The 12,655-nt window shown below is 35.8% G+C and overlaps 1 protein-coding gene and 1 long non-coding RNA gene across 2 annotated transcripts in view; both read right to left on the minus strand.

Moving 5' to 3' along the window:
• The window catches only part of LOC118277477 (neuropilin and tolloid-like protein 2), a 223,068-nt gene that overhangs the window by 31,230 nt on the left and 179,183 nt on the right, over positions 1-12,655 (minus strand). The gene's annotated exons all lie outside the window — the stretch shown is intronic.
• On the minus strand, positions 6,981-9,898 carry LOC126911101 (uncharacterized). The gene is made up of 2 exons (XR_007705663.1): positions 7,857-9,898; positions 6,981-7,501 (listed from the first exon to the last, which is right to left on the minus strand). It is a non-coding gene; the product is annotated as an uncharacterized LOC126911101 (long non-coding RNA).

The raw sequence follows: 12,655 nt of genomic DNA on the forward strand, positions 1-12,655 counted from the left end.
GGAAGATTGCGAAGGGGGTAGTTGAGCCTCCGGTAACCTCACTCACGTAAAGAAACTATAATAAAACCCAATTACACTTTGAACGACTTCAGAATTGAAGTCAAGAATAATGCCCACTTACTGACAACCACTCGACTAACGAACCGAAAGTTACTAGGTAATAAAATACCCATATTTCAATATAACACACCACAATTAACCACAAAAAAAGAAACAAAACAAAAAATATATTAAAAGATAATTTTAATCTCATTATAATCCCATATCTCTCATCTTAAACTGGGAAACCCGCAAAGAATTTCAAAACCGAAATGGGAATAAGGATTAAACCCCGAAACGGGAAATTCGGGATATTCGGGATGTCTTAGAGATGTAACACAGTAGAGGCAAAACGTTTATTATAATAGGCAGTATCATAAATGCTTACGGTTTCAGCTGAGTACATATTTCACGGCATTTAATACCCTATTACGAGTGAAATAAGGACTATAATGTGACGGGAATTGTGTCTTTTGTAAGATTCTCGGAGTAAGTTAGGGGTTTTCGTTTTAATGGCCGTGTGTGTTACGGTGTTTTAATTTTGTTGGCGGTTAATTTGATGGGTAGGTTGTTATGTTTAAATTATTATGTCTCTAAGTTACTATAGATCTGATCCGGAGCTGCGGACTGCCTAGCGGGTTACCGAGGCTCCAGCTCGAAAAGCAGGAGCAGGATCGGGGTGGTTTTTAGTCAGTAATAGTCTGACACTCCCTTTCACCTCACCCAAGGCTGGACAAGACATTGGATGATTTACACACTAAAAAAGGTTACTATAGATGGGTTCTTAAAACTTAAGCACTTTAATTTAAGTATTATGATTGATGTAATAAAAAAAAAATCACACTAACATTATAAATATAAAAAGTTTGTTTGTTTGTTTAGATGTTTGGATGTTTTCCGAATTTTATACGTCTAACGAAAATTATAATACAATTACAATGTTTTTTAAACAAACTATCTGCTTCGAATTCTTTAAAAAGTAGCCACATAGAAATCCGTATCTAAAAAGTAACTGACAACGCTATCAAAACTTAAGAGACACATAAACTGCCCCTAAATCCTTAGTTACTATCACATGGAACCCATAGTCCCATATAACGATAATTTTATGGTTCAACTATCGGAAATACTGTGTCCGCGTCTCTGCACAATGTTAAACTTGGCATTTTATACTTATGATACTAGGTATTCCCACGCGGTTTTAACCGTTGGTTGACTCCTATTGATTGTAGCGTCATGTTTTATAGCTGACTCGACAAGCAGGAGTAGGAACGGGGTGGTTTTTAGTCAGTTAGACTCTGAGACTCCCTCTCGCCTTGCCCAAGGTGGAGAAGTCATTGGATGATTTTCCTACATTAAAAAAAGGCATAGATAAATGGACTATCCAACACAAAAATAATTATCATTAGAACTAGAGACGGGATATTTACCAAGTTTACTTATGTCTATGAGTTTTCGATATTTCGGCACTGTTGCAAGCGCCATGATCACGAATAAACTGGATGGTAATCTTCAAACACAACGCTACCTCCCATTAAAGCCGTGGCAGATAATTTTAGAACACCTTATATAGTATAGACTATTGGAAACTGTCTTCCCGATTTTGTAAAACGTTGAACTTGGCATTTTATCCCACATTCTTGCACATACTGCGGGAATTGAAAGGCGGGATTTTAGTGACATTTGAGCTCGGTCTCTAATGTGACTGTTAACTTGGTCTTTTAAAGCCATTTTCATTTGATCTGGTTAACTTCATGATAGCTAGACTAATGGATGAACATTTAGAAGTCCCCATTAAATTGCTTACATGTCTTTTTTATGGTATAAGCCGGTAAACGAGCAGACGGATCACCTGGTGATAAGCAATTGCCGCCGCCCATGGACACCCGAAACACTAGAGGCGTTACAAGTACATTGCCTGCCTTTTGGAGGTTAGGAATTTAAGGGTTGTTGGGGAATTGGGTAAAACCTATGTTACAAAAACTTACTGTACTCAAGCGAGTACAGCGGCCTTAAATTGGTTTAACACCAAAATCATAGAAAATCTCATTAAAAATTAGACAAAGAAACAAATAAATAAATTGTTGATTCTATTCACCCCACCGAGTAACATTTACAAAATATTTTCTTACGCCAAAGGGTCAACTATTTAGCAGGAATCCCGAAAACTCGAACTTAACTAGAGTCGAAATGTTTGCTAAATAAATAAAATTAAATGCTTAGGAATCGTCAAACTGTTAAGAATTCCAATTATTTCGTTGCGACATTTTCAACTGGGGGGACGTTTGGCGTTGAGTTAAGTACTTGGAATTGGGGACGAAAGCTTTGATCGTCTTTTTTTATTTTGTTTGTTTAGATTTGTACAATGTAATTGTTAAATGAAGTTGTAACTCCTGAGCCTGTTGGGTTATCACTACCAATTTACTACCAATGTCACTTTGTATGTTTAAATCTTTAAAACTACGCAACGGATTTTGTTGCGGTTTATTTTTCATAGATAAAGTGATTCAAGAGGAAGTGGGTTTATATGTATAACACATGGATAATGTATCACCACTGGGGCAGTTGCTAGTTGTTTTTTCAATTATCTTCCCAATTCCTGATTCCACAACAACCCTCAAAAGGCTGGCAACACACTCGTAACGCCTCTGGTGTTTGTTTTATTTTATCACAATAAGTCGTGTCATTTAGTTACCTTTTAAAACAGTGACATTTAAAAGTACTATTTTGCAGCCTACTTACTGAAAACATGTTAGTTACATTAAAACGTGTCCTTTACATCAGAAAATATATTAATATTGTATTTTGTATAACCCGACAGTTAATATAATCACCAAATACTATTGAAATACGATCAACCCATTATTCAAAATCACTAAACTAAATGAACCTCGACACAATTTTGGAAACAATCAAATTCCAGAGGAGACAAAGCTTTGCAAATTGTCATTTCAAGTAGCTATTTCAATCAGAGCGCCACTAGAGTGGCGCCACGTTCCCCCCTCTAAAAATAGAACCACTATTACACGCATGTTCGCATAGCCATTCCATTCCATTCATTCCGTTCTTGTCAAGCGCGTGAATCGCTCACTCATTCGGTCTGTCGTTCATTCGCGGATTTTGGTTTTGTTTACATTTAGATTTTTTTTTGTATTGTATTTTTATTTGTGCTTTCGTTGGTTCAATGATTATAAGGGATTTTTTGTTTGATTCAGATTTTATGCAGTGTAAAACAATGCTCGTTTTGCGAGTTATATTAATTATCACGTTCACGTTGTAAGATAAAATGATAGGTTGTAAGATTAGACTGCACGGTTGGTGCGGTGGCTGGGCATATCTATACATATAATAAAATCGTAGAAAAGTGCTGTCTGTACATTGAAAATAAAAATGAAAAAAATAGCAGGGGTTATTGTTATGTCGATGTCGAACCCAAAAATGTAATTAACTTTTTTTTTGTCTGTTTGTCTGTTTGTCTGTGCGTCTATGCGCGATAATCTCAGAAACGGCTGATCCGAGTTGGATGCGGTTTTCACGAATATATTGTGGTATGCTTCAATTAACATTTAGTGTTTGTTTCATGTCAATCGGTTCATAAATAAAAAAGTTATGTCAAATTAAAGAATCACGTCGAACACTATTCTATGCTTATACCATTAATCTCCGCAACTATTTGACGGATTTGGTTGAAATTTGGTACATATATAGTTTAGAACCTTAGAAAGGACATAGGATAGCTTTTATTTCAAAAATCAAAAAATAAAATTAAAAATTTATTCCGGTCATACAGCGCCATCTATTGTTCAATTTCGTACTTATAGTACGGAATTGAACAATGTCGGGCTGTTCCTATACTCCGTAGATAGATGGCGTTGATCGCGCAATGGTGTCATTACAATTGTTCAGTTCATGTTATTGTTTTAATTCATTGGAAATTTGTTTTTACCAAATAGTAAAAAGCAATGAAAAATATAATATAATACAACTTTTAGTACAACTATAGTCCCACGGAGTATCTTCTATATCTATACTTATAATAAATCTGTAGAGAGGTCAATTCTGTACATGAAATATATTTCCAAAATAACTATCAGCGGGTGATTAGTGATCGATACTGACGCCAAAAATGCAATCAGATTTTTTTTTGTCTGTCTGTCTGTCTGTCTGTCTGTCTGTCTGTCTGTCTGTCTGTCTGTCTGTCTGTCTGTCTGTCTGTATGTTCTTTATAGAAATAAAAACCACTCGACCGATTTCAACGAAACTTGGTACAATTGTTCTTCATACTCCTGGTCAGGTTATAGTATACTTTTCATCACGCTACGATCAATAGGAGCAGAGCAGTGAAGGGAAATGTTGGGAAAATGGGAGAACTTACTCCATTTTTGAAGCTTCCGTCGCGTGTGCCTTAATGGTTAAAGCTACACAGAAATCATGTATGACGGAAATGTTCTCCTTAAAATTGTTTAAAAAATATTCAACGATAGCAAATGTCTATCTTTTATGGTTGACTCACAATAACACGTATAACTCCCGATAGCTTAGCAGTTCGGAGCTTTCTGATTATATTTGTCTACCTATTCTTACATTTATAACACTCATTCATCCCTAATTAAAAAATGTTAACATTATTACCTATTTAATAAAAAAAGAATCATAGAAATCGGTACAGAAACACTAAAGATATACATGAATTACGCTTAGTTTATATTAAGTAGGTAAAGGCGTAGGTACTTTTATTAATTATAGGTATGAAGTTTTATCTATACATATAATAAATCTGTAGAATGGTCAATTCTGTACGTGATTAATTTTTTTTTGTCTGTCCGTCTGTCTGTCTATCTGTATGTTCAGGCATCACGTGAAAACTAACGGTTCGATTTCGATGAAACTTGGTGTAATTATACCTTATTTTCCTAGGCATAAAAAAGGATACTTTTTATCCTGGAAAAATACGTAGAAAAAATGTCTTAATTTTTCATACTACAGAACGCAAGCTCAACAACAGTAGAGGGTTATCCTTAATTATTATGGGCCTAGCCGTATTTGGGTCCAATAGATATTTAAAAGATGTCATTGTTAGAGTTACTCAAAATGGAGATATAAAACATCCACGCGAAGACCGACATCCACGCGGACGGAGTCGCGGGCGGAAGCTAGTTTATAATAAAATAAATAAATTAAAACCATATTACCAACTATCCACATGCAATAGTGCATTTATTCTCTGACTTTGAAACGTTAGTTCATTCATACAACCATTCATATCATTCATTCATTTCATTCACTTGTTCATACGTTCTAAGATACTCTGATATTTGTGTTGAAAAGGTATGAAATACATGACGTAACATCACACGCTACATTTTTTACCGGGATGATAATGGAGAAAAGAGTCTGAAGTTTGATTGCACGGTTTGCGCAGTGGCTGGACAACAGGCTGCCGCACAACGTTTAGCGTGTTCGATTCCCTTACGGAACAACTTGTTGTATGTTTGTAAACGCACCCACGACACGGGAGAAAATGCAGGCGTGTGGTAACGCTTTTAATAATAATAATTAAAAAATAAGAGGCCCGGTTAAGTTTTTTTTACAGTTACTCGAAAATGGACAATACAGAGTCTGGAATTCTGCCTGGTATATAGCAATAGGCTTACCTTTTTTTACGTTACATGGGACTTATAACAAATTAATTCCGGTGCAGTCGTTCCTTTTTTTATGAAACAAGCCGGTAATCGAGCAGACGTATTACCTGATGGTAAGCAATAGCCGCCGCTCATGGACAATTGCAACACCAGAGGCTTTACAAGTGCGTTACCGGCTTTTTGGGAGTTAGGAATTTAAGAGTTGTTGTTCGGGAATGGGGATGGGGAAGATTGGGAAGGGGGAATTGGGCCTCCGGTAACCTCACTCACACAACGTGACAACGTTCCTCTCAAATTACTGCACCAAATTGGATAAAATATTTTTCCTTATGTTTACTATTGTCCAAGAATGGTGTACGTAAAAGAATAAAGTGACGAATGAACCAGGGAAGTGAGGGAATAGCACCTGAGTAAAGCCGGGACGGGCAGCTAGTTAACCCTTGGTAAGCCGGAATGCACATCATAATATAAGGACATAATATACCTATACAGTCTATTCTTCATATATTGTCTGATATAGTATTATTTTTGTTTTTTTTAAACGTTGCTCCACACTAGGATTTTCTCATGTGTCGTGGGTGCGTTTACAAACATACAAGTTCACATACACAGACCCGAAACATCAATTTGTGGATCATAAAAAGAGGTTTTCTTGCGGGAATCGAAATCGCTACACGTTTACGGCAGCCGGTTACCCAGTGGCGCCCCGCCAACCGTGCCGCCAAAGTAGTTATATGTTGCTTCTAACTAGTTGATCTGGAAGTCAACGGTGGAGGCCTATGTTCAGCTGTGCATGTCTGTAGACTAACATGATTATGATATAGTGGTAGTTAAGTTTAATACTATATCCAAATTAGTACAATAATGTTCTAGCCAATCGCGATCCGGGAGCTGTGGACTGCCTAGCGGGTTACCGGGGCTCCGGTTCGAAAAGCAGGACTAGGAACGAGGTGGTTTTTAGTCAGTAAGAGTTTGACACTTCCTCTCACCTCGCCTAAGGCGGAAGAAGTCATTAGATGATTTAAAAAAAATACAGGTCAAACCAATATATTCCTTTTTTTTAATTTAGTTAAAACAGATCCGTTAGTATATCTTTCAACATTTAAATCGCAAGCTTATAAAAACTGCAAAAACTTTAAAAACAACAGTTTTAAAAACTTTAACCCTATTTCAGACGAAGAGCGCAAGAAAATGTGACACAGAAATCTTTTAAAAACTAGAGGCAAAGATGTCTAAAGATATCATTTATCTTTCCTAGGATAAAGTCTAGCTTTTTGACTATTTATCTTTTTAACTAAGTACTAGCTGACCCAGCGAACTTCGTACCGCTTTCGCGTAGCAATGATGCTCTACTTTATTTTGTATAGCTGAGTTATGTATGAGTCCCTATTCAATTTGAATTGGAATCTATAAATATCCTCCATATAAAAATGAATCTATAATTTCCTGATCTCACTATACCTGAAAAGGACTTCACTAATTTAAAAAAAAACAAAATATATTTTCATAATAGTGTTTATTTCATAGGATTCAATCATTTCACTGTCCTGCAGGCGCCTTATCGGCTCTGATGACAATTTTGTGATTATCTGATGGCATGCGGTCTAATGCATCGGTCTAATGCAACTAATTCATTGTGTTGAAGGAAAAATGTTTGAAGTTGTTCATCACAATGGATCTCTTTACTGAGTTGTTGTGTGCGCAACGCTGATCGACTTCTCTTGCTGAATTGTCCATAAAATATATTTGCAAAAATGTATAGTCTTCAACAGGCACTGGCAATAAGGAACCTGTTTGATGATATATTTGAATCCCTGAATCTGCAAGAATATAAATATGTATACAGGCAATTGTATAGCAAATTGTACCACCATGTGGCTCGCAAAATACTGCCACAATACTTTACATCATTTCAAGTTAAAACTACTTTTAACCTCGACATTAAACAGCCTTCCACGGCAGCTTTAGGTAGTAGGCTTTACCAAGAACATCTTGCTCATGCCACTATAAAATACAACATGTTATAAATGTGGCTGATTAAGTCTTCGGATTATAGACTATTATATTATGTATTTGATTTATTGTTTACAAAATAAACACATCACTGACTCGACATATTTTGCACCAGCTACATGGTTTTAAAACTAAAAAAAAAACGTTTGCCATTATACTTACTTGCTAAAAGTAGGCAAAAAATTGTCTCGTATAACTTTTGTTGCCCCAAATGATGTCATTTGAAAGCAATTATTGTACTGCTGGATATGAGTCAAAAAATTAACCAATGAATGTAGTGGCTCTGGTGGCGGTACCAATGGCGTCAATTTGACTTGGCCGCTGGCGCAACACAATCCAGAGGCTTCATTTTTTAATTTCAATCCCAATGTGGACACACAATGTTCATTAGTCCAATAGCAACAATTTGCTCTGAACTGTAATCAATTGCCACATTATAACTGAATGCAGCTTTGTGGGGATTAAACACAACATTTCTATCTTGATATCGATTCAGTTCAAGTTCATTTCGCGCTTCGCGATGCTCATTAGTTTGATTTGCTCTTATATTTCTTTGACTTGCCGTATTTCGAGTTCTGCGGTCTAAGCTTGTACGTCTGGTTGGTAGCATTGTTTAAAACGAAATTCCAACTGAAAATAAAAAGCTCTCATACATTTTCTGTATAACCGTGTATATCAAATTGTAGTATTTCGTAGTCACCAAAAGTTACTAAAAATCAATAATGAGGATGTGAACTTACCTTGATTAACAAACACTTATTAGCAAATAAAAATCTTCTTAGTCTTTAAAACTCGAAGAAATATTAAGATAATCTCTCAGAAATATTGAAAAATATACATTTAATTTTGCATAATAATATTTTAAAAAACGCGCAATACGAATGTCAATGTCATTCACACCAATAGACTATATTGAAAGAGCATCGTTTGTTCGAAAACGTGAATAGAAACTTACACACAAAATAAATTTCTGAACACACGCGTAACTGTTGATAATTTGTCATTATTTCTGAACGCACGCATAATTCATATTTGAGGAATTTCTATTAATGCTTAATGCACTTTTCAACATTTTCAATAGATTAAAAAAAATACAGACAATTGTTTATTCACCCTTTTCATAGTTTATGCATAAATGTCAATCATTATTTACAGAATTTGAATTTAGAAACAACAAATATTTGACATGTACAAATGAAAATTTATCGAATCTAGCTTTTGCCCGCGACTTCGTCCGCGTAGTGGTGTTAGTGGTCAAAATGCTGCCGTATGTCATCTAAAATGTGAATTACTTGAGAATATGTTACTGTTAGCATTTTTAAAGATATGTATTCCAAAGAAACCACGACCGCCGATTCATCATTTTATAATCATGATGAAAAGTAGCCAAGGTTATCTATATTATTATCCTTTAATTTCCTATATATTGCCTATCAATAAAAAAATACATTGTTTCGTTGTTATATTCCAAAAAAAAAACATTCGTGCAAGCGTAACCTCAACACAAACAGGATTACTTTCGCATTCATAACATTAGTATGGTAGTAGGGATATTGGCGATTTAAATAAGTATATGTGTATTTAAATAAGAATCGAACGCGAGTGAAGCCACAGGCAACGTATTAACGAAAATGACGAATTTTCAAGCAAACATTAATCTCCTCTATCAAACATACTACGCCTTATACCCTTTTTATTAAAAAGTAGCCTATGTTCTTTCGCTCCTCATTAAGTGTCTAAATACAAAATTTCACTGTTACAGCTTTAAAAATGACGAATTTCCATATGACCATTCATCCCCTATTTTTACCCACTCTCCCGTATTTTTTGCAATAAAAAGTAGACCATGTTCTTTCGTTTATCTTTAAGTGTCTAAATACAAAGTTTCACTGTTACAGCTTTTAAAATGATGAATTTACATATGAACAGTCATCCCCTCTTTTTACCCATTCTCCGCTATTTTTTTGCAATAAAAAGTATCAAGTAAGGTCTATTCTATCTCAGTACCAAAATCATCATCTTCATCAAAATCGGTTCACTGGTTTATGCGTGAAAGCGTAATTACAGACAGACAGAGTTACTTTCGCATTTATAATATTAGTAGGGAATCTATAGCATTTGTTTTTTAGTATCCAATAGCATTTATCCAACAATGAACTTTATCCAATAGCAATAAAGCTCAAATTGACTCTACGTATTAGTTAGAAAACGTTTGTATGGGATAAAGGAAAGGGCAGTTTTTAGGGTTTTTCCGTCAATTATTTGATATTTTCTCACCTTTTAAACCTTCCCTGGACTTCTACAAATAATTCAAGACCAAAATTTGCCAAATCGGTCCAGCCGTTCTCGAGTTTTAGCGAGACAAAGGAATAGCAATTGATTTTTATATATATAGATAAAGGTTTGGACAGGCTTTGTTGCAATGTCAGTGGGTTTATGTTGCGGTTTAGGTTTCTTATGAGTGGGGTTTTTGAGACGTGGGGTTATTTATTTTGTTTGGGTTTTGTTATAGGTGTGGTGCATTTGTAGTTGGTTGTGCGAGGACAAACCTGGACTTATAATTTCTAATTATGAGTTTGAAATCGCTAACCTGCATTGAGCAAGCGTTAATGTTCCTAAACCTTTTCCTTACGAGAAGAGGCTCTTAATCAGCAGTGGGCATTTATAGGCTGTTGATGATGATTACCAATTCTTGTTAGACTTCAACACACCAGGCGTAATGCCTCAAAATTCCTAAGTTTTTCCACACAATTTGCTTGAATCCTTATTTTACGTCAACTGCATGAAAGGCTATTCTAAGGTCATCTAACCTAGGGTTCCTTGAACTGCGGAGACTCCGTGGGCGGCCATATTATCTTTGAATTATAACTGAAACTGTAACTATACAAGGTGTAACAAAAAGGGGTATACATATCAAGTGCACGGTTTCTAGACAACATAACAAACGATACGGGAAGGGTTTTTTAAACTCATGTTTTCATTGAACGAAGTTATGAAATTTCCAATAGGTACATAAAATTCCAGAAACCGAACATCAAAATTAGGTAGATACTGGTACTAGGCGATCAGATTTACAGAAGAAATGTTTCGTAATATTAGCGAGTCACCCCTGTAGTGTTGTGATACGTTTTTATGATTTAAAATCAAGAACCATGCGACACCAAATATTTGGTACCAATTTTTTTAAACGTATTTTGAGCTGAAACTTTGTGTAGAGATTCTATTCAACCTGTATTCATCAGTGCTTCTTGATGTATATGGGTATTTTGTTACACGCTGTATAGGTACAAAGAGTGTAGGTGGAATGTACGGGGTTGATATTCTACTGGGAATTATGTAGAACTCTATATAACCTAATGTCACTGTTTCTAAATCTCCAAAGAGGTAAGTAGCCTTTTTTAATCCCTAAAGGCAATTTATAGAACGTATTGTAAGTGCTTTTTCAGGTAGATTTGGCAACCATAGATGGGGCCCAGTACCACAGATGGGGCCCATTAGAGCTGATGCCTAATCCGGAGCTGCGGACCTACCTAGCGGGTTTACCGGGGCTCCGGCTCGAAAAGCAGGAGAAGGAACGGGGTGGTTTTTAGTCAGTAAAAGTCTGACACTCCCTCTCGCCTCGCCCAAGGCGGGAGAAGTCATTGGATGATTTTCCACCCACAAAAAAAAGGTAGATTTGGCAAAGGTACATAGTATTCAATGTAGTATTCAATACATTGTCTTTTCATCACTTAAGTGTGGGAGAGCCATGCTTTGGCACGAATGGGCCGGTTCGACCGGAGTTATACCACGGCCTCACAGAAAACTGATGGGAAACAACGCTTGCGTTGTGTTTCGTTATGTGAGTGACTTCCCATTCCCCGATTTCCCAACAACCCTTAAATTCCTAACCCCCAAAAGGCTGGCAACGCACTAGTAACACCTCTGGTGTTTCAACTGTCCATGGGCGGCGACGAATGCGTAACATCAGGTGATCCGTCTGCTCGTTTACTGGCTTATACCATAAAAAAGTTTTCCCTAAATCACAAACTATCGACTATTTACTTACAAAAACTATGTAACTATCTTATACACAATATTATCCTTTATAACTAACTCGAGCCCTCTCCCTAATAACATGCTCCGAGCCCCAAATAGTTGCTAATATCGCTTGGAATGTTTCATACATGCAATTTTGTTGAGGTATATGTATGTAGATACATAATGTAATATGTGGTTACAATACATAGTTTCATTGTAGTTTTGGGGTGAACTTCTAAGGATTTTGAACCTTAAGAACAAAGCAAAAGAATTTGGAATTGATATTCTAGTTCAATGATAAGAAATTGCCTAAATAAATATAATATCAAACCTTTTTACTCCCGAAAGGGTCACACCACTCCTGAAAGGTTTCAACTTAAGTGTCGTCACTAGTTTTAATTTACGAGTCTCTTAACTTACACTTAGCCAACTTTGAAAGAGGCGAGAGGTAGAGTTATACTCTTACTGACTAAACCGCCCTGTTTCGAGGCGTTTGTGGTACGCGACTTGGCGTATACACGGGATAGACAAGTAATGTAGTGTATACCACCATATATTTGTACTAAAAGTCTAATACACTGTTTTTGACATAAACCGAACGTTTTTTTTGGGAAATTATCAAACCATATTTCAATGTTTGAAATTTAAATAGAACTTAGGGTTATTTTCCATTGAAAACCGATTATTATACCTATAGTATTCAAAACAACTTTTACTTTTATTTTAAGCTAAAAACTAGTATAAAAATATGTTGTACGTAAAAATAACCATTTCGCAAGCTTCAATTCTACTTAGCTCAGGCAATATATTGGTAAACTAAATTTAATATCAGCCCCGTATGTTTGGAAGCTGTCCAGAGGCACACATGCGTCGCTACAAGACGGCAGTGTCTACCATATCTATATTTAATAAGTTAAAGATTTTTCCAAAACATTGTTTGG

This window comes from Spodoptera frugiperda, chromosome 10 (genome assembly GCF_023101765.2).
Source record: "Spodoptera frugiperda isolate SF20-4 chromosome 10, AGI-APGP_CSIRO_Sfru_2.0, whole genome shotgun sequence".
NCBI classification, from domain to species: domain Eukaryota; kingdom Metazoa; phylum Arthropoda; class Insecta; order Lepidoptera; family Noctuidae; genus Spodoptera; species Spodoptera frugiperda.